General features: G+C 46.8%; 1 protein-coding gene across 5 annotated transcripts in view; it reads left to right on the forward strand.

The window, feature by feature from the left end:
* The window catches only part of GALNS (galactosamine (N-acetyl)-6-sulfatase), a 613,875-nt gene that overhangs the window by 158,369 nt on the left and 430,229 nt on the right, over window positions 1-25,277 (forward strand). The gene's annotated exons all lie outside the window — the stretch shown is intronic.

A 25,277-nucleotide genomic window follows, 5' to 3' on the forward strand; every position in this document is an offset into this window, starting at 1 on the left:
AAGGATCCATGCAAAATGAATGGCTGGTAGCTTTACTATGTGAGCTCCAATCCATATGCCAAGATATTTCAACTTTTCAGCACACCACCTGAATTGCAATTGAGCACACGCATGTCGTTGACATAACCCATTGACTGGTAGGAGCTCGGATTTACTCCAATTAATCTTATATCCTGATACCAAGGAGAAGGAACGAATATCTCGCATCAAATAAGAGATACCAACAACAGGGTCTTGAAGGGCAATCAATAAATCGTCTGCATACAACCAAACCATGTTGTTCTGACCATTTCCAATTAGAGGCTGAAGGTGTACATCCGCCCGCAAGCACACTGCAAGCGGTTCCATAGACAAAATAAACAGGAGAGGTGAAAGCGGACAGCCCTGCCTCGTACCACAATGAAGTTCAAAAGGATCAGAAATAAGACCATTCGTCAGCACACTTGCAGAAGGGTTGTTATACAGCAGCTTAACCCAACGTTGGAATTCTTGCCCAAAGTTCATTTTCCCCAGGCATGCAAACAAAAAGTCCCACTCAACACGATCAAATGCCTTTTCAGCATCTAGGGAAATGACCTCACTGGCAATAGGTTGATTATGTCCCTTCTCAATGGTCAACAGCAGCCGCCTCATGTTGTCCGTCACCGCTCTGCCAGAGACAAAACCTACTTGGTTTTCATGTATCAAAGTTGGAATGACCCTGCCCAGTCAAACGGCAAGGATTTTGGCTAATATTTTGCAGTCACAGTTTATCAGACTGATCGGCTGTTAATTTTCGCACCTGGTAGCAGATCTGTCCTTCTTTCTCAACACCGTAATCAATGCATGTCTCATTGTATCAGGTAGTGAACCAGACTCAAAGGCCTCATTAAAAACGTCACACAAAAGCTTTATTGCAGAAACGGGGAGGGATTTATAAAATTCATTAGGTAGTCCATCAATGCCAGGCGATTTTACCTACAGTCAGTCTTAAATCGCATGTTGAATATCATCCACTTCCACCTTCCCCTCCAGGCTTGCTGCCTCATCCGTTTTCAGACGAGGGAGAACATGCGAGTCAAGGAAGTTTTCAATTTCTACATTTTCACAAGCTAGTTCGGAGTTATAGAGTTTTTCATAGAAGCCACGGAATAAATCGTTAATACCTTTTTGCTCTGTCTCCAATGTGTTATTAAGACCTCTGATTGCGGTAATAAAGTGATTGCTTTGAGCCACCTTCAGCCTATGCGCCAGTAATTTCCCTGCTTTCTCACCATTCTAAAAGTAATTAATCTTTTGCCTGAACAGCGCATATTCAACCTGGCTAGAAATGAGTTTGTTCAGTTCATACTTAGTTTTTTCACAGTTCATTTTTTGTGTTCTCATTTTTGCTTGCTGCAAATAAAACATCTAGGCGCTTTGCCTCAGAAGAGAGTCTCTGAATTTCCTTTATTCTCAATTTTTCTCTCCTTGCCAGTTTTTTAAATCAATACCGCCCGAGCAAAGCATTTCAGTGCTTCCCAGACTGTTGATATTCGAACATCAGGAGTTTTATTAATTTGGATGAAGCTATCAATTTCCTCCGCCACTTCATGTCTGACTCAATCATTTTTCAGTACATAAGAATTAATTCTCCATCTCAATGATTTAACCAGAGTGCTGCAAAGAAAACCACAATGAAACAGGCGCATGGTCTGACAGGGCAATGAGTCCAATAGCTATATCCTAGCAGCTCGAAGTGACCCGTCCAGATGTCAAGAAGAAATGAATCCGAGAATATGTATCATGACACTGAGAATGGAAGCTATAATCCCTGTCTGACGGGTGCTCCAGTCTCCAGATGTCAGCCAGGTTGAATTCCTTTATTAAACTTTCCAAGGATCATTTACATTTATTTGAAGTTCTAGTACAATCCCCATTTGATCGGTCCAATGCTAGTCCATCACCTAATTAAAATCTCCTCCAATTATAATTGAATCCATGTTGAAACTTTGAATCAACTGAGCCACCCCATGAAAAAATAAAGGATCATCCAAATTTGGTGCATATATGTTACACAGGAGAATGTCCACATCTTGAATCTTGACCAAAACACAAATAACCCTTCCCTCTTTGTCTCCTTTGCTACAATGACTGACAAAGGCAGGTTCTTTTTGATAAGTATTGAAACACCTCTTCTGTTGGATGAGTGATTAGAAAAGAAAGTATCCCCCACCCAGCCCCTCTTTAATTTTCCAGCCTCAGGATCTTCCAAATGTGTCTCTTGGAGGAAGGCAACGTCGCATGAGTTTGAACGTAGATTAGACAATATTTTGGTCCTTTTGACCACATTATTAAGTCCGTTAACATTCCATGAGATGGCATTCAGATGGTTCACTATATTCGTGTCCATGGTACAGTTCTTACTTTGGTTCAATATACAACTTATGTAATCACAGTCAAAGAATAGGACAGGAAGAAAGAACAGAAGAAAGAAATGATAGAAGAGAGAGCATACACCCCAATAGGGCATGAAGCTACTAGAAATATATCAGTAACAGTTACAAGTAGATGGCTCACTGCAGAGATGATGCAGCCGCAAGGCAACAAGCAGGTAGAACTTCACTAAAAGCACTAAACTTTCAAGAAGACACCAGACGCAATCTCCCACCCCCACCCTAAATTTACTTCCAAAGCATACCCTAAAACGGAACTCTACAAAACCCAAATATAACAAGGCCAACTATTCACCTTCACAAACAAAAATCTGGAGCAATAATCCTGGACAGTAATGCCACCGGAATACCCCCTCAGATCCATAACCAAAGTTCCAGGAGAGTAAAACCGAACGCTCAGCAACTGGTCTCTGAATTTTGGGTGTAGTTACCCATTTGCGCATATATACAGCATCCTAAACGTGCATATGAGAGCAGACACTTACACTGTAATAAAGGTCACTAGATGTCTTACACTGTCTATGGCCAATCCTAAACGGTAACTAACACACCCACAAAAAAAACCCTTAGGAGCCAATCCACCCTCCATCAACGGCAGAATGAAAAGCCAGAGATCAATGAACATCACAGCATAAAACCCCCACAACAATCCAAAACAAAATTCCAATCTCTCGACACATGCATCCATTGCATTAACAAACAATACCAAAACCCCCCACTCCACAAAAAACAACATATATGGCAATACATCGAGAATAAGGAGAAAATTGCAAAAATAAGCATAATGTCTGAGCACTCAAAACGTTTCTCACAATCGGCGACTAATCCACTGCCATTGTTAGTGCAGAGGGGCGCCAACACTGGAGACCGTTATATGTACAGCATGGAGAAACCATAGGGATGACGCACTAAAAAAACCCTATGCCATCACGCACAGTCACATCCGAGGCCCACTGTTAATACTTTTTAAAAAGCAACTTCATGTGTGCACTTTCCTTATCATACACTCCACCTACACATTGGTTCATGGTACATTGTCTGAAAACACATCTTTCCTCTTGCGTGCATGCCTCACAGAAAAACATGGGGGCAATATATAAAAAACAAACTGAGCACAAGGACAAACTTGGAGATCCCCCCCCATTGGTAAAACAATGCACACAACTACACGCATACCGCATCAGTGTCACAAGAATCCTTTTAAAACAATTCTCAAATTACTGTAATAGTTTTCACGTAGCGAGGTTGTTATCTATAGACTGTACTTTCCTTCACATCATGAAACACCGACCTGTACATTCTTGTAGTCAGCAGACTTACAATCAAAGATGTCGCATTGTGTGATCCCAGCACTGAATAACAAATAATATCACAACTGTCCACATCGGTCATTAAAAAAAAAAGAAAAGAAAGAAAACGTACGTAAACACACGAGGGGAGCAGGGGGACGATGCAGCCATAATACATAAAATACGACAGCCGGCATACAAGATCAAGGGAGGGAGCATAGACGGCACAATCTAGAGGAGTGTTACGGGGGGAGGAAAGGCCAGGGAGCTGCGAAAAAGAAAAACAATCTGAAACCTAACAGAACAGTCAAAAGTGTATCCGGACATTTCACAGCAGCGTGGCGACAATCCCATACCATCCAAAGGCACGCATCATCACCCGCATCCTGCTCAACGTTGTCAAACGCTACGTAACGTGATGAGACAACCAATATTCGGTCCCTTACTCTAACACGGCCTCAAGCACCATGATTAGAAAACAAACCACTCGCAGCAGCTGTTCAACCGAAACAATCCGAATTTTCAAGCAATAACAATGAATAAATTTAAATGAATTCACCAAAATCATTAATAAAGATATAGAAATCCCAACAAAAGAACATGGAGCCAGTAATAATAATAGCAACAATTGCAATAATAACAAGAATGCTAAAATATACACTCCACATGAACAAAGCATACAGCAGAGGCAAAAATCATGAATTTGTCGCTTGTGAAGTCAGACAAGGGTAATTTCTAAGCCAGGTACAAGCCTGTTCAGGAGTTTCTGCATGTTTCACTCCTTCCAGTAAAAAAAGTTTCAAAACAGCAGGCTTCAGCAATGAGGTTTTAATTCCATGTTCCTTAGCCATACGCTTAGCCTCCCAAAATGCTTTTCTTTTCAGAACCACTTCCCTTGGAAAGTCAGGGTAAATGTTAATTGGGACTCCATCCCAAAATAAAGAAACCTGTGTCCTTGCAATATGCAGAATATCCTCCTTCATGCCGGTTTTCACAAACTTCACAATAATTTGCCTTGGCTTCCCAGATTCCAAATTTCCAGCTCTGAAGACCATATCCAAATCTTCCAACTGCACATCACTTCCTGGCAAATTAATTTTGAAAATATTCGTAACCAAAGTGAACAAATTAGATCCAGGTTGCTCCTTATCACCAAGCAAGCGCAAGTTGTTATTTCTGGTCTGAATTTCCAAGTTCATGTTTGTCAGTTGGAGCCTTGCCATCCCTTCCTGCAATTCTTGGTAGGCTCTGTAGCTTTCCTAGGCGTCCCTTTCCAAGCCAGCAGTCCTCCCTTCAACATCCTTGATGCGTGTTTCCAGACCATTGACTGCCCCAGACAAGTCATTTAAAGTTGTTTTCACTTCATTCATATCACTGGCTACCTGCTTAAGCGTTTATAAATGTCAGCACTGCTTGGGGTGTCATCATCAAGATCCTCAGCAACCTGTTTAGGATTCTTGGGCAGGGGATTGTCCACAGGTTCATTCTTCTTCTTTCCAGACATTTTCAGCCAATATCAGTAGGTTTGAAATGGTTGCCAGGGTGGGGAGCAGGAGCTGCTGCCTTCAGCTGCTACTCCCTCAGAGGCCATTCTCGACCTTTCCCCCTCTTGCTTTCAAGCTCCCACTGCAGCGTCCTGTTATTCTGCTGCCAGACTCTGGTGCTCATCCCCACTGCTGCTCATGGGCTCGGTTTGACAACTGCCATCCCTCCACTGCTCGTACTGCCCTCCTGGACTCTCCACTTCTTTCTGTGGTACGCCTGCACTGGAACTCCGTCAGGACTACCTGTCTCTGATGTCGCTCTCCTTTTACAGTGCCACTGTGCTAAACGCACGCCATGTGACTATCAGTGTTAAAAACTCCCATTTACATGCCGTTGTTGTTGTCACAAAGGGCACTTCTCCACAATTCACAATATTTGAGTATTGTAACAAAAAGGACACTAGATGATTTAATGGAAATATCTGAGAGATCAAAAGGAGGACCATAACAAAGACCAGCCAGGAAAAGTGCTATTACAAAGTTTTGAACAGAGGTCGAAGTGGACGGGAGCGGTCGGGAGCGGTGTTCCCATACTTTTTATTTTTAAGTTTCACTGTTCCTATACTTTTATTTTAAAAAGAAACCGCTCTGGAATGGTTTTTTTAAAAATAAAAGTGTAGGAAGAAGTTGAAGCTTGCACTTCAGTGCACTGCGCTGCACATTCCCATAATTAGCAGGCGTGTTTGTTTGGGGGTTTGGATTGTGTGTGGGAGGGGACGCAGGAATGGGGTTTGTGGAGAGCGGAGCAGACCAGCAGGAAACATAGTTCCACTACTTCTTTTCATACATTTCGACCATTGGTTTTGAAGAAGCAGAGTGGGGAACAATGAAGGAACCTACCAGAGGAGATACCTGAAATATAGAGCCATTCATAGGCTTAGTAAGACTAAAGCAAGGTACTTGAGTAAGTGAGTCTAGGAATTTGTGTTGAATGAAAACATTAGGCTTGTAAGCTCCACCTAGTCTTGGGCCACGTAAAACCATTCATGTAAGCAGCTGTTTATTACAAGATACATTTTTTAAGTTTCAAAGCGGAACGTGGAATCCAAACCAGGATTATCGCCATTGAATAGAAATTTCCATTCAGTTCAAGCAGACTGGAAAGTTTATAGTGGAGAACAGGTAGTGCTTATTGTTACACAGAGTAGTCCAAAAATGTCTCTGGCATCAGCCCACTTTAGGCTTTCTTCTTATTCGGACTCAACTAAAGGAGCTTGGTCCTACTGTGATGAAGTGCCCTACCTATATCTTTGAGAGAGGGTGTGGTGTCCACGAGTGCTGGGTGCTGCCTGTGCTGTAGGATGCTTGACTCTGGGGGGGAAGTGTGTGGGGAATCCTCTTGCCTACCCGACCATGCCCTAGAACCTTAAGGGGGGCTTGTGCTGATAAACTCTACATGGTCTACTGCACCCTCACAGTACAAAATCTATAATCCATACCTGAGGTTGACTGAACAGCTTACAATTGTTCCAAGTGCTTTCATGGATATCCCTGCACCGACCGTGAGCGCAGCAGGGCAGCTTGAGCGTTGGCAGTCCACTCTGTGCATGGGAGCCAATGTTTTTGAGAATCGAAAATAGTGAGTGAACCTCCAATAGGCTTTCGGTGTAAAGCTACTGTCCGTGATGGAATTATACACCTCATCACTGATTTCAACAACTCAATCTGATTGCCCCAGTCACAGGGAAGGCCCAATAATTAGTCACAGGTGCTACCAGTAGACAGTAGGAAGGAGGGCGGCCCAAGGGTAGGAATTAGGCCTCTATAAAAGGGAAAGGTGATATTGCCATGGTGTAGGAATTTGCAGTTGGCGAGCAAGAGGTTGTTGGAGATGGAGTAGAGGCATTTAAGGGACTGGAGAGTGGTGGCTTTAGAGAGAAGGATAGTTGGAGAGAGGTGTATTAAGGAGGTTTGAGTTAACATCACAGGGCTGGCATAAGGGAAGGTGCCTGCCGAGGAGGTTAGTGGAGTCATCTAGAAGGCAAGTGGAGAAGTTGGTGCAGAAGTGGAGCAGCACCAGAAAGAGGGAGTAAGGAGGGGAAGGACTTGTGGAAGGTGAAAATGTGAGTCAAGAGCCTGTAATGGGGGAGGGTGGATGACTAGGTTCTGGTAGGGTGGGGAGTAAAACAAGGACAGTTAGTTGGGGAGGTGTAGGTTGCTCTGGAGATTGTTCTTGCTACTATCTTTGTATCTACTGTTCTTTGGCGCGCGTCAGCCTTGTGGGACCAAGGCAAGGGTTTTTCTGGAATTTGAGGAATAGAACCGAAGGACATAAACCCACAAGCTTCCGGGACAAAGAGGAAGCGAAGGGGGCACTCTTAAGAGCCCCAGGACTTTGAGTGAAATCTTGTGCTGTCTTGTGACCGGAACTCTGAAAATGATGTACAACTAAGGACAAAGATTGAAGCAGTGACTATCCAGGAGATGTCTTCCTTTTACGTTGCATTATCCTAGCGTTGAAAACTTTTAAAGTGGGGAGGGCCTCTTGCACCCTACTCTACCCAAAATTGTGAATGTCTAGGACATTGGGCCATGCTAGGGAGGAAATCATTTGAATGTTCTAAACCCGAGAGATTGTGAGACCTATATTCACCGAGAGGTTAATCTGTTGGTTATTGTTTTGCAAACACTCTAAGGAATGTGAGAAACCAGAAGGTGTCTCACCCGCTGGTCCTCAGGGATATGTCATCCAGGTGGCCAGGACATAGCCACCGCTTTTCGATCCAGGTCCAGGGGTGGACCAATGCAGGATGATCACCTGGTTGAGGGTTCTTCAGGAAGTGGGACACCGGATGGCGAGATGTGGTATCCCCCCCCCATAACACTTTTTTCCCATCCATCCTGCCAGGTAGACTACATGGGAACTCTACTCGCCCTTTCCCCACACGGATAAAAGGCAGAGCACGAAAGCACACTCTAAGCGAGAGAAAGCACACAAAGGAACAGCAGTGTTGAATCGGCAGCTGAACGAGTGGAGAAAGACGGCAAACCACAAAGGGTTCGCAAGGAGGGAAGTACCCTTGACCTTTTCGGCAAGAAGCCATTACTTTCAGGAAACCTTTGACAGTGGAAGCGTAAGGCCAAGAAACCAGACTGAAGAATCCTGCATTGTGTGTCTGAGATATTGGACTGTTAAGTCAGGGTATTTCCTTGACAGAGTAAACAGAATCCTGACTTCAAGTTTTGAACTCATCGTGTAGAGGACGAGTTCTTTTTGTCAATGTACCTGACAGAGAGGTAAGAAACTCCCTGAATGGTCTATTGACCAAAAGATGAGGTGACGCCACATGAACCAGTCAACCTGCAAAGGTGTCCTGAACCACCGAATTCGACCTTTTTGGACATCGTGATCCATGATGCACCGTGGTGTAAGCTCAGTGTTCCCTCCAAGATGGCCGACGGCCCTGAAACGCTGCGCTCTAGCCTTGACACGCAACACCCTGCCTTCTAAAAAACAGGCACACCCCCGCGTGTCTCAACGATTCTGCTTGGAGTTGCTAGACATGTGCGCTAGTCTGCTGTCCGTGTTTTCAACACTTCTACCCTTCTTATCTCCTTACTGGAACTCTTTCAGTTTCCTACAGTCCCGTAGTTAATTATCTTCTTCCCGAATTCCGCCCTTCTTTCGGTACCGTGTACCTACCCCTACGAGCGTAGCTCGTGCTCCTCCTTCCTGGATCCGTGCCTACCTTCCTGGATACTGAACGCCGTCCGGCTTAGATGGCAGGACTCCCACGCTGGAACCCGAAGAGCCGTGTTCCACCCTGTACAAGTCTCGAACAGCGAGAAAGAAGGAACTCGCATCCAAGAAGTCCTCTAGCAAGGAAAACCAGGTGAGAAAAAGAGAAAGTTTTGACAAAAGGAACCATACATTAGTGACAGAAGGGCAAAAATGAGGAGCAATAATTGGATAGCTAAACACTCTAGTACCTGATAATGACTGAAGTTGAACAAAGGACAATTCCAGTGATGTTTAAGAAGGCGTCTAAATTCTAAAGCAAAAACACACAGTAAGTTCCCGGAACCAAAAACAAGGACAAACCGTGAATTATAGATATAGGAACAGTCTTACCAGTTGTGAGTTATTAGGATGATTAAATGTCCACGAGCAGATTACTTGAGGAGCAGGAGCAATGATCCACCTGCCCACCGCCGGCACAAGGACGCCTAAAACAATAATCCAGTAAGCAGAAAAAATGTCCACCTGAAAACCGATGGCACGCAGACGCCTAGTACACAAGAAAGTCTCAAGTTCCAATGGGATAATGAGGAAGTCTGTATCCACAGGTCCGTTGAGGGTTCCAAATGAAGCAGACTGAAGGTGAAGAATACGAGAGTTTTAAGAACAGAACACAAGTCTTACACAAGTAGCACCACAACCTGATTGGGAAAAGACAAGAGGCAGTCCATTAACAGTTCCAGGATTCGATCAACATGCGGGCAAAAAAAAAGCAGACATCCGTAATCCAAAGCAAATCCGAAAATAGAATTCTGTTAGTCGAGGTAATCCAACAAGAGGAACCAGACAAGGGAAACACAAGTAGGAGTCCGAGAAACAATCGGGGTCATTCACTAATGACCAACAAGAAATGCAAGGTCCGTAGCGGCAAGATAAATTACTATTGTAGAAGCAGAGTGTAATGGGGAGGCGGGGCATAAGAATGAAAAGCTGTGGTCACATGAAGGTCTAATAAAGTGCAAAGACACGTGACCTTAGGTACGCAGAGCGACTGCGTTTCCATGGTAAACCCCAGTGCTGCCTCAATGAAAGAGAATGTACTGGCTGAGTAAACGTCTGTGTCTTGAGCCAGTGTCTCCGTGACAAAATCGGAGGAAAACCAGGCGAGAAAAGTAAGTGAGCAGAGGCAGGAAGACTGCCAATACGCTGTTACGCTCTCCTGGCTCCCACAGGGGCGTCGGTCGGACCCGGACAGCTGCGGTCTCCACCCACGTGATGCGTAGTGCAGCGATGACTGACTGGATCTGCCCTCCTAATCTCGTCTGCTTAACCCGTAGAAATATTCTCCTTATATTCTTGGAAGATGAGCTCTCCACCCTGCATGGATTTGCAGGGGTGCGTCGATTCCAGTTACTTCACTGGTTTGAAGGCTCGGGAGAGTTCCGGAGAGTATTGACTCTGAGGTTCCTGGTGAGGACCAGTAATTATATCATTCATAGAGTTCAATATGTCCGATGTTCACTCTTGTTCCCCCCTTCCTGTCTTGTCTTGCAGCTGGCTTGTGAAAAGATGCTCTTGTGGCAGTTGGTGGCGCTCAGGTAAGAGTCTGTATTATCCGGCGCTGTCCGGTAAATGTTGCACGAGGAAAACATGTTGTTTTGTCACTCTTTACAGATGCGGCATGTGAAAATATGGAGGGTCACAAAAGGATGCCTCCGGTGGTAAATCAGGTAAGTCTATGGTGGTAAGAATTATATTTGTTGGTTCCCTCGGCTCACCTTGTGGTCGGCGAAGAAATGATGGAGGCAGCGCCGACCCGAAGGATGCAGTGAAGGCTGGTGAGTATGGCGCAGCGCTGCAGCTGGAGGTGCGGCGCGTGCAGAAATGATGTTCTTTACAGGTCCGGAGACAAGATGGATCCAGAATCAGGTGTGGAATGGAAATAAGTTCGTTTTCTAACCTTGTCCCTTTCTTTCCTCTTTGTTTTATGAGCTCCGTATTCGAGGCGGGCGTGGCAGAAGACTGGATGCAGGCTGCAGGCATGGTGAGTGTTACGCTGCTGGATGCAGAATAACGCGAAGCGTGTGTTGCTGGTCTGGTGTGGTTTAAATAGCCTCAAAAGTAGTCCCAGGTAAGAAGTCCCTAGAACCACACCGAGTAAAAAATAGTCCCTGTAGAAAAATAGTCGCTTTCAGGCTTCATGTTGGATTCGAGTCATTTGCAGCATGGTCTGCCTGAGGTAAGTAATGACTATAAGCCTGGCGCCCTAGGCGCCAGGACTGATTCCTACTATGAGCCTGGCGCCTAAGGCGCCAGGACTGAACCCAGATAGCCCCTAGCCAGGGCTGCTGAGGTTAAAATGTCTAGATGCCTGCTCCCGGGGCGGATGGACTTGGTCCGGATGCCTGGGGGTAGGCATCATGACATACGCTTTCTTACTTTACAAATCCTGACATCGGACACACTCCCGCCTAACTGACCAAGGCGGGGAGGAGGAAGAGGAGCAGCCGCCGTGGTGTCGTCCTTGCTCCAAGAACAAAGTAGCACCAGAGATATCAACGCAGCCGGTGAGTTGGGGAGACCGATGCAAGACCAGTCTGTGTTGAAGTGCAGGTTGCAAGCGGCAGCATTGTTTAACGGCCCCAGGAACGAACATTGTTAAACGCTTGTGATGAGACGCGTGTAAAGCTAAACTACTAATGAATGTTTGAACTTGAGAAGGAAAGATATGATACCATTGACAGAGTGGTCCGGCACTGCGAAGGGGCTCAATCGAAAGTCTCTGTAAGGTGTCCCTCCAAGAAGTGATAAACGAAAGTTGAAGATTGATATGAACATTGTGTGAGTGAATCGAAGTGGTCCTGTGACGGTTTAAGCAAAACCCATTGTACATTTGAAAAGCCTTCGATTTTGATATCAAGAGGAAAACGTAGAAACTAAAATGATATGGTCCGAGCCCGAACGAGGGAGACCAAATATGAATATTGTGCTAAAGGGATCCAAGTCCGAACGAGGGAGCTCCATAATCCAAGCCCAAACGAGGGAGATCCATGACCCGAGCACGAACTTTGGAGATCCATGATCCGATTCTGAACGAGGAAGACCAGGAGTACACATTGTGGTAAAAAGGGGTCCAAGCCTAAAGGGGGGAAACTCATGATGAACATTGAAAGCGAGAACTTGTGCATGTGAAAATCCTGAGAAGAATGGAACTTTGATATTTGTGTGTTTCGACAGGCCCTCTGCAGTAAGCGACTGTTAATGGAAAAGAGGCTCAGGCAGAAGGCCGAGACCTGTGCTGTGAACTGTTTTCTCGTGGCCAAGAAGCCAGAGTGTGTGAAGCTCAACGTGCCACCTTGTCCTGTGCTGAAAACGTGGGGAAGTGAAACCAACTGCTCAACTAGCTTGACATATTGTTTTGAGAAAGCAGAAGGGAGGCTGCATGGCTGAGTCCAGCAGGGGATCCCTTCTCAGTCCCAATCCAGGGTTTGCCAGTAAAGCAGAGCAAGTAGGGAGAGGAGCTGAGGAGCTATGGCTGCCCAGGACCAGCTGGAGGAGAACGGAATGCTGAGACGCTGAAGGTCTGCAAGGTGGAGCTGGAAAGGAAATCGTGGTGAGGGAGCCATGACTCCAAGGAGCCAGGAGAGTCCATGGAAGGGGGACAGAATGAATGCTAATCCCTTTTGAAATTGGTAAAAGCAAATGCTCATTCCCCTGGGCCAGGCCAGGAGCGTCTGAGAGGCAGGCGTCGAGACCCTGACTTCAGACGGCAAAGGCATTGACAAAGAAAACCTAGCTGGTGAGTGAAGAACAGTGAGAGCCTGGTGTGTGTATTGACAAGGATACAAAGTGGCAGAGTGTCGTGAGTGTCGTGTGTATGATTACACATTCTCAAAAGACTGTGTGTAAAGAAAGGAAGTATCTGCAAAGAGGGGAGCTGTGCGCAGACACAAAGTGTGAGCGAAATGGAGATCCTAAAAGGGGAGCTGTGCGAGAAATTAAGTTGGAGCAAAATTCCCAAAACTAATGTAGAAATATTGACATAAAGTAAAGTGTGTTGGGAAATCATTGTGGTGGTCTCCAGGCAGAAGATTGATCCAGGAGGGCCAGAGAGACGCCACCACAAGAAATAAGCACTCGGGTGGCCACCAAGCGGGAGAGTGATCCAGGAAGGCTGCAGAGACCCCACCATAAAGAGATGAGCAAAATACATGTGCAAACTTTGTGAGAAATTGGTAAACAAATATCTGAGAGGCAGGTGGTGAGACCCTGACCTCAGAGGAAGTTGAAAAATGGGGAAGGGAACCCCAAAAGAAGCCAGTTGAATTGTGTAAGGAAGGTCTGGTATCGAAGTGAGACAGACACAAGTGACCACAGTTTAAGGGTGTTTATTGAACTTTCAAAGGGGTGTGATAAACGCCTATCTAAACCTAAATCTAAGATGGGAGCAAGCTACGACCATCCACTAATAAGGAATACAGTCCTAGTGGAGTCTTGTTAAAACAAAAGGGCCTATACTAAAAAACCTTTTGCCAATCCTTAACACCAGTTTACAAATAGTGTGGGGGAATGTTCATGAAAAAGAAAGAAGTGTTCACAAAATAAGTCAGGATTTTAGGGCTGTTGGCCTCTCTTCCCCATGTTTTCAGCACAGGGCAAGGCGGTTTACTCGAACCAAGCACACACTCTGGCTTCCATGACACAAGGATACAGTTCAAATTCCAACATCAGGGCCTTCTGTGCTCAAGTCACTTTTCCATCAAAGTCTTTTGAGTCACGGGGGGCTGATGTACAAAACAAAATTAGAAAGTTATTTTCTTATAATTATATGGTTTGGGTGTCTCTCCCTGGATCCCCCTCAGCTGGGCTCAGAGCCCTTTATTTTACAATTTAAAATGTATTCCTTCTAGGGTGACTCACAGTGCACCCCGGTCCCCCTCAGCCAGGCACAGATCCCTTTAATCCTTCTCGGGTGACTCACGGTTCACCCCGGTTGCCCCTCAGTCGGGTTCAGATCTCCTTATTCCTTCTCTTGTGGCTCACCATTAACCCCGGACCCACCTCAGTCAGGCTCAGATCCCTTCTTCACATTTAATTAATCTCCTTTAGCCGGGCTCGGACCAATTGGTTTTGGGTAATATTGTTGTCACGACCTCGATCTTGGGTGTTCCAGCCCCCATCAAGTCATTAGCCTACTCATAAACACAGGCTGCAAAACCCTCTAATAGGCCTTCACAATCCGGCATCACCAGACACAAGAAGAAACTCAGACTCAGTTGGACCAGAGCATGGTGCATCTGGAACCAACTACGGCCATCAACACTTTGAGTTGTAATCCAACATGGAGGAGGAAACGAAGTACCAAGGCACCAGAAGCAACAGGCTAGTTGTTATCACAGCTCTGGGTGTGGCTGGCTATATAAGCCACACCCAGGCAGCAGCCCACGCTTCGCGTTGCTTCTGTTCTCAACAGCAGACGCTCACCACAGTCCCAGAGCATAATTGCATGCTCCTTATCTGACATCCAGCCTTGTTCCGGCGGACATCACAGCAACAGTTCTCATCTGTTACCAGCTCTGGAGGACATCACAGTAATAATCCTTGCCTGTTACCAGCTCCACAGGGCCAGCGGCCCTTCCTCTCACTCGGGTACGGCTCCGCGTCAGCTCCAGCTCCTCCTCCCGCCTTGAATCACACTCCAGCTGATCGTGGCTCCGCAGCGGCCCCTCTTCTGCATCTAGCCCGCGCTTCTGCTCTTCAGGCTCCAGTCATCGGCAACATCCACAGCCCGCGCTTCTTCCGCTCGAATCAGCGGATCAGCTGCTCTTCAGGCTCCAGTCATCGGCAACATCCACGGCCCACTCCAGTTCCGCTCCGCTACACCTGTAAGTATGATCTCTTCTCTTTACGTCGATAAATCAACAAGACAAGGAAAAGTATCAAGGTAAAGACATTACATATAAGAAAGGCTGCAAACTAAGGACTCACTGAAGAATAAGACTGAAAGTCCTTACAACAACTACGGGATCATCTCCTAAGGCAGAGACATTTCAAGCCACAGCAGGTCTGGGCTTAAAGAGGATCAGTGAAGTAACTGACCCTAAAGGACAATTGCGCCCCTGCTGAACCTCAGAAAAAGCAGGATGAGAGCCTCCCTTCAATACATACAAGGTGAGCTTACACACACACACAATAGGGGTGGTGTTGGGAGCAGTGTACAGGGAGTTGTTAGAGGTATCAGGCCCCTATCTCACAGCTGCGTTATCCTTGTTCCCACGGAATAATCCTCCCAGAGAAGTATCCAGGGAAAGGTGTCCCGCCGAGGATCCGGATACCCCCGCAGAGACAAGGTGAGAGTAAAATTGTCCCCGTATATAATGTCACCATACATATAGTCGCCAGGAAACGGCATAGGAGAAATGATATATGAGGACAATATATGGGGTAAATGGGAGTAGGGGTTGCTGAGGTGTCCCCCACTCCCTTTAAAAAAAAAAATCAGGAGTTGCATGGGTGTCCTCCGCATGTTCCTTATGATAATGTCTCTTCAAAAAAGGGCGCCATTCTTGCATGGTAACATTTTTGCAGGGACATTATCACATGGAACCGACCAATTGCAATTCACTTTATACTTATCGAAGACTTTCGAATGTGCACAGGGTTTTGCTCCCACGTGGCTCTTGACCACTCTGTACCCGGTATCTTATTTGGCTTTTTCAAAGTACATTCAATCCTTTAGTTTTCAGTTGTTTGCGCCTCTCATCACATGCGCTTCAAATGCTGTCCTTTATGGAGTTCTTCAATATAATGTTGCCGCTTGCAACATTGGTTCAAACACAAGATGATTTCTTATCGGTTTCTCCGACTCACTGGCTGTGCTGCTTTTACTGATTTGGCTTTCTTGCAGGAGCCAAGGACAGTACCACGGTGGCAATCGTTCCTCCGGGCCTGGACAATCAACACAAGAGCGCCCCGGATACCTTTTGATGCACAGTGTTGGACGGGTCAGCGTCAGTTCCCGGTCATAGGGTCCTCACTTTCCAAGGCTTGTGAAAGTAACGGTTTCTCAAGGGCACTTCACTCCCTGCAACCCTCTCCGGTCTCGCCGACTTTCTCCTTGTGTTAAATCGCCATCTTGGAACTGCTGCTTCCTCGTGTGCTTTCCCTTGCTCAGAGTGTGCTTTTGTGCTCCGCCTTTTATGCGTGTGGGGAAGTGTGATGGGAGTCAGGTGTGTGTAATGATTAGGAATGGCCTGACCTTGCCTGACCAGGGTGTTGGGACATGTCAGGTATGCAGCTCTGGTGTTAGTCCATTGTCGCTTGCGATTAACTGTCTGTGAGTAAGTGTTCGTGTCGGGAAGGGTCTGTGTGGGGGTTCAGCTTCTGGGTATATCCTACCTGGTAGGACGGGGAAAAGGTGTTACAGGAAAGGGAATACCACGTCTCACTCTTCGGTGTCCAACTTCCACTCCCCGAACACCCCTCATCCAGGTGATCCTCCCGCACTGGTCCACCCCTAGGAACTGGATCCAATAGCAATGGCCGTGGCCTGGCCACATGGATGACAGATCCCCGGGGACTAGCGGGTGAGACACCTTCAGATTTCTCACACCTGTGATGTTTCATGTGTGAAAAGTAGATGAGGGCCTCTGTCCAGCTAGTTGAGCTTGTGACAGTCAAGGTCATGATTGGAGTTTTGATAGTGTGTGAGGCCTGGGCCGCTGCGATGAAGTCTGGCACCACCCGGTCTTTGAGGGCGGGGTCGCTGTGATAATGGCTGGCGCTGCCTGGAGGTGAATGATTCATATGCTTGATTGGAAAGGTGTGTGTAGTTCTTGTCAATTGCCCGACCCTTGTGTTGGAACATGTTGGATGGCCCTTTCACTTCCCCACAGGGATAAAAGGTAGAGAACGAGAGCACACTTTGAGCAAGGCAAAATGCACGAGGAGGTAGCTATTCCAGGATGGCAGTTCAAACGGAGGAGAAAGGCGGCGAGACCTGAAAGGACGACAAGGAGGGAAGTACCCTTGCCTTTTTTGACCCGGACCGCGAAGCCTCTGTGAAAGGAATCGTAAGACCGGGAACTACAGCTGACGTGTGGTGTAACAGATGTCAATGGTGCACAGGGCCCTCCCATATTGATAACCAAGGCTGGGAGATGCGCTACCTGCTACTGTGGTACCGTCCTTGACTCCAGAGACAAGAAACGCCAAGAAGTTGAGTGCAGCTGGCGAATCGGAGGGAGAACCAATGTTAATGTTAAAGGATATTTATACCGCGCACTATCACCACCGGAGTGGTCCCCTGGCGCTCTGGCGGCTCTGAAAGAGGGAGGCGGGGGGGTGAGTTAGTGGGAATAAGCTGGAAAAGTGCAAGAGAGCAGTGATTTGCTGTTGGCAGCCTCAGCCCGGTGGGTCCGTGAGTGGCCAATCGCGGGTGGAGGGAGGGGAAGGGGAATGGATCGGGCGCAGGCTGCAAGAAGGGGCCTGGGTGCACATGGAGACACGGCACCAGCTTTAAAAAAAAAAAAAAGCCCAGATGGGACCGAGGGGGCACACAAGCTCACCTGGGAACGCTGCATATGAAAATCAACCATCACTCCCAAATATTTGAAGTCGGTAACTGTTTCAATTTGAACCTTACCAAGGTTCCAATGGAGGATTTTTGCTCTTTTTGCCTTTCTTTCCAGGATCAGGATCTTCGTTTTCATCTTGTTAATTTCAAGGTTGTTCCGGCCTATGTAGTCCGACAAGTTATTCAATTGCCGTTGTAGGGCCGATCAGAGTTTGGTCCAGCAGTGTGATATTGTCAGCATATAATAATCGGGATACTGGTGCTCCTCTAATTTTTGGTGGAAAAGATATGATGGCCAGACACAAATCTTTGTAGTCTCCAAGAAAGGAAGCGAAGAGAGCTGGCGCTAGAGGGCAGCCCTGTTTTACCCCCCTGCTCGTACCTATTTCTGCTGAGAGGAGGCCTTTTTGTTGAGTTTGACTCTCATTGTTGTGCAGGAATGAAGAGCTTTTATTGGAGCTAGTATCTTCCTTGGGCAATTCCAGGCCCTCAGTGTTGACCAGAGCATAGATCTGTCCACTTGGTCGAAGGCTTGCATAAGGTCTATAAACGCTAAGAATACTCTTGTGGAACCTTCGAGAATTTTGCTCTTGGCAATGCTGAGTAGCATGATGTTGACTGTTGTGCCCAAGTTTTTTCAGAATCCCGTTTGAAAAGGGTCAGTGCTGGTAGCCGTTTTAGCCCATGCTTGAAATCTCAGCAGCAGTAGCATCCCGTACATTTTCCTGATGGTATCAAGGAGCGCAATTGGTCTATAATTTCGCAGGTCTGCCTTGTCTCCTTTCTTGAAGATTGGGACCACGTAGTCCACGACCTCTGGATCGCTCTTAGTTCAGAGCGTTTACTGAATACCCAGCTGATAAAAGTTGCCCACTCTGATGGAAAGCAATAGTAAACCGAACTGTGTTGAGCGAAGGTTGCAAACGGCACCATGATAAGAATTGAAGGAAACAAAGAACTTGTGTGTTACTGAACTTTTAAGAAAGCCCAGGGAAAGACCAGCTGCAGTGTGGTCTAGCGCCCAGTGTGTGCTCATTCGAAGGACTCTGGCTGGTCCTCTTTTGTTGAAACTAGATACTGGGAGGCCCTAGGAGAGCCAGATGCAAAAGGTCAAAGTGGTCATACAAGAGTCGAGTAAAACCCCTTGTACAATCGAAAGTATTTGACACGTAAGCAAGAGGAAAGCCACGAGAAGTGAATCCCGCATTTTGATAAAGCAAAGTGAACTGTGCAACTGGTCGTAGTGAACCCGACTGAGGGAGGCTAACATTAAAGAAGGATCGGAGCCCGTTTGAGGGGGATCCAGGAGTGAAGTCATCACCCAACGTAAGAGTTCATGGAAAGGAACTTTTGTTTTCTTATTGTTGACACATCCGGTCCTCGGAGGCAAGAGACTTTGTATGAGAAAGACTTGGCCACAGAAAGTCCCGATATCGCTGAAAAGAACTGTAACCTCGTGTTGGAGAAGGCCTGTTGTGTGTTGTGCTCGGTAGTCCCACCTTGTCTGGTGCTAAAAACGTGGGGAAGGGAGACCCCAGCTATACCATCCTGACTTATCATTTTGTGAACACTTCTTTTTTTTTGGTGATCATCATCTCGCACTATTTTGTAACTTGGCGAGAAGGATTGGCAATAGTTTTTTTAGTATAGGCTCTTTTTATTTGACAAGACGCTGCCAGGACTGCCTTACTATTATTTGTTGGTTGTAGCTTGCTCCCATCTTAGATTTAGGGTTAGATTTTTCTCACCCATTTATACAGTTTAATAAAAACCCATGAACTATGATCACTTGTGTCTGTCTTTACTGTCGCCACCATGAGTTCCTTACACAGGACTGATCAGTCACTGCACATGTCTGGTACGGGAAAACAGGCAAATCGCTGTCAAAGTGGCAACAACAGCACCACTGCACTATGATAGTTTGTGGTGTCAGTCGGGGCATTGTCTCACCCAGAAGGCCAGGTGGGGGTTTCTTGCGTATCGTTCTCGAAGGCAATCGAGAACTGTCCGAAATCGCACAGGAGACACGTGATGGTTTGCCGTGTATAGGGGCTGGATTAACTATTGGGTTGGCCTCCCATGGTAAAGATAACAACTGTGAAAGTTTAGTGCGCACACAATATCTGGGAAGATTTGCTATGCTCTACAATTGAAGAGCCGGGAATTATAGCCCATGCACCTCCAGGTGGCAATTTGTGGAGCATCGACTGTCGCTAATTATGTTGTCAAAGCAGCAAGAGGCAACAGAAGATTCCACTACCTGATTGGGCGAATATACAACAAATCTCAAACCGAACTTCTAGGTACGTATAATGCACCACTTTGGTGGATACTCGTCACAGGCATGGCTACCCAAACACATCAGAATACAGCAACGACCACAACAAATCCGGTCTCGCTAGTCACATAGTTTTCTCCCTACTTGGCCCAGACTATGCCCCAACACCTCTGACATCAGTATGCAGCGAAGACCTACAACAAATATGGGCTTACTGGACACATAGCGAGTCTCTAGCACTCACGCTATCTCCTGACTCCTCTCAGCACCCATTCACATGCCTGACCCCCATGGGTTGCTTTCTACCATAGCCCTGCTAAGCCTTATTTGGCCAAATGCGCACATGCATTCTAATCCTACTCCGTGATCTCCAACACTCTGGACCTCCATTCCCGATGGCGTTCCCACCACCAGCGCATTTATAGAGGAGCAGCCAAATGCCTCTGCAGGAAGTCCCACACCCCTACTACCTATATGCTGGAAGCCTGAAATTGTGCCATGTTTGACGCCAGCAGTTGTGACTATTCCATGTCGGGTCTTCGATAAAAGGTATTCACTAAGAAAATCATATCAGATGTATCCCAGAAGAGATGACCATCTCTTGGAGGAGATCCTTGACGGAATATGAAAAAGAGAGAAAGAGAAGTTGGTGACCTCACAAGAAATGAGCGTGACGCACTAAGAAGACTGGCTGACAAAGAGGATATATGGACCTTCTAGAAACGGATGACGAAGTAAAGAATCGAGTCAACTTATGTGTGCGAAATGAAGATTGCATGTGTGAAAAGCACTGAATAAAAAACAATCTGTTTAATAATTGTATAGATGCAGCAAAGCAAATAGAGTAAGCAATCGTAGAAGCTGGCTATGTGTAATGAAAAGACTGCAAGTGAAGCCGCTATTATATAGAAGCTAGACATTGGTGTCACAATTTTAGTAAGTTCAGACCCTGAAGAGAAGGGCTGAAGACTATGTTGCAGCAAAGAATTAGCTGGGAGCATGGAAGAAGCGAGGATGGCTGTCTGGCCTGGTGTCAAGACTGATGGCAGGCAAGAACTGGTTATCTATCCTCAAGGAACAGTGAACGTGAGAAGCTGAATTATCCCTCATTAAGGTGCAAAGAAAAACACCAGGAGTTAATTAATTCAAGACAATTAAAAAAAATGGGCCGAATTGCGGTCTCCTGTCACGTGAGCTAAGGATGGGAATAGAGTTTGGCATGCAGTCCAAAACTTTGATAAGCGTGTGCTTACATTCCCAGAGACAAGAATACATTGCAAGGCCAAGTTCAAAGACAGTCGGCATAGGTGATGAGAGATGATGGGTTAATTGGGTGGGGAGGTGCAGTTCAGTCTACACCGTGGCACCTGGGTCTCAGCTCACTTGCTGATAAGTGAATCGAATGTTCCAGAAGGGCACAAGCATGCCAACCAATTGTAGAGGGCCATATAACAAAGGGCCGTATAGTCTGAGAGCCAATGGAGTACAGTGTTTCTAATAACTGTTGAAGAGGACTTGTACTAGGGGTGGGCATGAGTTGTCCACTTGACTGTAGAGACCCAACCACAACCCAACCCCTTATAGAAGGTATACTTGGATGTTCCTCTTGAGCCAACCACAATCCCCCATAGGTTTTTCTTTTATTTGCCACGCAGTATGACGTCACCTATGACAAATTGTTAGTATATAAATGTGTTTGTGATTTTCACTGAGAGCTTGAGCGAACGTCCATTGATGTCCTTGTCATGGTGCATAGCCCCAGACGTTAGGAGCAGACTAGCCTACCCCTGTTGCTGGCACCCCTGGGGACCTTTAAGGCCCCAAAAGGTTGCCTCAGGACTTCCTGGAGTCAGTCCTGGCACTGCTGGCGCCAGGCTCGTAGTATTCCATCATGTAAGACAGGTTGCAGGGAGCATGGAAACGCACATAGCCCAGCCTGAAAGAACTGAGCCATACAGTCTAGCTTCGGGTGTGGCTGGAAGGACTGCTTTACCTGGGACTACTTGTGCAGGGTGTGGCTGGAGGGACTAATTTACTTGGGACTACTTGTGCAAGGTTATTTAAACCGCTTTGCGGTATTCTGCACTCCTGCAGCGTAACGCTCGCCGTGCCTGCTTAGCTCCAGTTTACCCGGTCTTCAGCCACGCCAGCCTTGGGAACCACGAACCATCAGCACCTGTTAAGAGAGAATAAGAACATGAACAGCGGTTGAGTCCTTACCTGAGAAGCAGTCCATCCGAAAGGCTTTCTCTTCTGGCACTCTCAGGAATCGCAGCATCTGCAGAAAGGAAACACAAGCATAGAGAGCCAATACTCACCCGGAGGCTGCACTCTTCCTGTAATCCATCGAAGCAGTCCACGCGATCGCCGCTCCATAGTCACACCGCATTTGCAGAACAGAAAAGAAAACATCAGGTTAGTCGCGCAAGGGAAAAGAACCATTTCCTAATACATTTCGACGCCGCGCTCTCACGCTAATACTCACCTGCCGGAATTCTGCTCAGCGTCACGGAGAGAAGTCAATCCTTCATCTGGCACCCTCCACCCCAAAACCGCACCTGCAAATGAATAAGCACAATAGTGAGAACTTTGGCAATTAAGAACATTTAAGCAAAAACGATACCAAGAATCTATTGGCATATAGAGACATACCTGCAGAGTCAGAGTTGTTCAGGACTCCGCTACAGCCCGCAGGATCAGTGACGCAACTAGATCCAGAAGAGAGGCTTATGAACATTAATGCGCCTCTGCATTCAGTCGCAGGACGGAGAACCCGCCATTAAAACACCTAAGATGAGGCATAAGCCGAGGGGGGCACTAGGAGGTTACGGGAGGTGGGAGTCTAGCCAGCCCCTCATGGCTGGTTAACATCTCGTTTCAACATTCTAGGGAAAAGCCCTCTTGTGAAGAAGTAGTGAGACAGAGAAGAGATGTGCAGGCATTCATCACTCAGCTTCGCACGACGCACGAGCAGACATTCATCGCTCAGCTTCGTGCGCCGCCCCCGTGGAGACCAGGTGAGCGTAACAGAACGCAAAGCCTTCAAAAAATCCTCTACCTGGGCGTCATGGAAACCTCAGAGACAGACCAGTTAGCCCAGCTTTTGGGGGAACTTAGGGCCAAGGTGCATTCACCTTGGCAAGAAACCAGTGCTCTAAGGAGATAACTGATTGTGGCCAAGGATCGCACGGATGGCCAAGCCTGACAATTACTTCAATCACAGGCTGGCCAAACACTGCTACCTGGAATGGGGTCATCAGTCCCAGATCCGTCAAGTAACCCTGTACAGGTGGTCCTTCCGGGAGCCGTACCTTTGGCTCCACCTGAACGCTTTGCGGGAGACCCAAAACGGTATGCGGTTTTTATGAACCAGTGCCGCCTTCATTTCCTATGTATCCCTGGAGCCTTTCCAAACGACCAATCAAAGGTGGACTTTGTGCTTTCATATCTGTGGCAGTGCCGCAGACTGGTCGGTACCACTAGTCAATCAGGATGACCCCCCTCCTACGAGACTTTCAGAGGTTTCAACAGTATATGGAGAAGTTGTTTGCCCGGCACTCCCAAGGCCAAGCATTAGATAACAAACTCCTGTCTCTGCGTCAAGGGAACCAAGATCTGTTAATGTGTATCGCAACCTTTAATAGACCGGTAGTGGAAACCGGTTGGCCTGAAGACAAAAGAACAACACTGTTTCACCTTGGGTTGAGAGGCGAGTTAAGACGTTTCGGCTCAAGTGGTCAATCCACCTAGAGACTGTGCGGAATACATTGACTTGGTGGTGCAGCTTGACCACAGACTACAGAACCGAATAGCTGACCGAGCTAGAACGGAAAATCAGGTGTTTGTGCGTCTAAGAGAAAATGCTTCCAAAACCACCAACCTGTCCAACCCCATGCAGATTGGGGGGCGCGGGAGCCCCTATCCAAGACTGAAAGAGACAAAAGAAGGCAACAACAGTTGTGCTTGTATTGCGGGACAGCCAGCCATTTCCTCCGAGAGTGTCCGTTGAAACCACCCAAGAAGGCAGTCTGGGTCGCTGACAAGGTCAGGGCAGAACCATATCTGGAAAACCCGACAAGCGTAGAGGTCTGTTTGTCGAGCGAAAAGAAGGACTCTCAGACCTCACACCTAGCCTTGCCAATGATTCTCATCAGTCACCAGCAACCGTCTCGTATGCACGCGGTCAGAGCTTACATCGACAGCGGAGCCATTGGTAGGTACATGGATCAATAATTGGCTTCAAGGATGAATCTTCCTCTTTGTGAGAAGGCGACAACCGATTTGGGCACCACTGTCGACGGAACTGAGATTTCTTCAGGTCCTGTGACACTGTAACGCTTACCTGACTCTGCGGGGACACCACTCCTTATAATATAACTTTCTTCTCAGAGTGCGTTGTTCTAACCCTTTGTTTTTTCCCAGAATCTCAAGCTTCAATAGACTAGCAATCTTTGATTGGTATATAGTGGGCTATCCATCCTGATTCTGCGCAGGGGCGCTAGTCCTGAAGATGGAAGGGGTGGCAACTAGGGTCTTACTGTAGAAGGGTGATTGGAGGGAAGGCAATAAGGCACAGGAATGGAACCAAATAGCCACTGTATAATAACCACCAACCAACTATCACACTGGAATGACTCCTAAAACCTCGGACTGGATTGAAACAGGACCCTGAGGTGAGGTGCAGGCATGACAATAAAACCTGAGGAGAACTGTAAAAAGGGCTCAATATGGAATGCCACAGAATTTCCTAATGACATTTTCCAAATATAACAATGACTAAATGAATGGAGAGAATTATTTAACAATTGCGGGTTCAATGAAGTGTCACAAGTCAAAGGTATTTCACAGAGAAGACATAGCGACAGGACACCTAAGGCAAGAGCCTGCGTGTCACTATTGACAGACTCCTCACACACATTTGAGTGCCGGAGCCCCGACACTCGACACCTGACTGGAACTGATAGTTCAAGGCGCTACGCGCAATCCACCACAATAAATATACACGAAACAATACTGGCGGAAAGCGCGAGCACAGCAAAGCGTTGCCGCTAACTTCAATTAGAAAAATTTGCCCCAAACGTGTAACGAACACCAAAGGCAAGTAGGGCAAGGGGCAAGGTAAGGAATGCTATGAATAACGGAAGCACTGGACCAGGAACTATGAACCATGAAGAAAGGACGGGGTTCTGAGGTGAATCTTGATAGGATCCGCGGTAAGCGTCCTTTGCAAACAGACGCGAAGCGCGGAATGTAAAGGGGGAGGGGCTTAAATACTGAAGGCGTGACAACAACTAGACTGCACAGCCCAATACCAGGAATTTCACCATGTTTGAAGGATGAGGAAGTGTTAAAACTACATAGCCAAGGTCCTACTTTCCCTGAGCCCAGGATCTATATGCAGTTAGCCAAGACACTTTAGTAGACCTTGTGAGGGGAAACCCAGTGGTCATGACAGTACTCCCCTTCCCCCCCCCAAAGCCCCTCCAAGACTGGAACTC

Source organism: Ambystoma mexicanum, chromosome 1q, assembly GCF_040938575.1.
Source record: "Ambystoma mexicanum isolate Mex_15411 chromosome 1q, UKY_AmexF1_1, whole genome shotgun sequence".
Lineage (NCBI taxonomy): Eukaryota > Metazoa > Chordata > Amphibia > Caudata > Ambystomatidae > Ambystoma > Ambystoma mexicanum.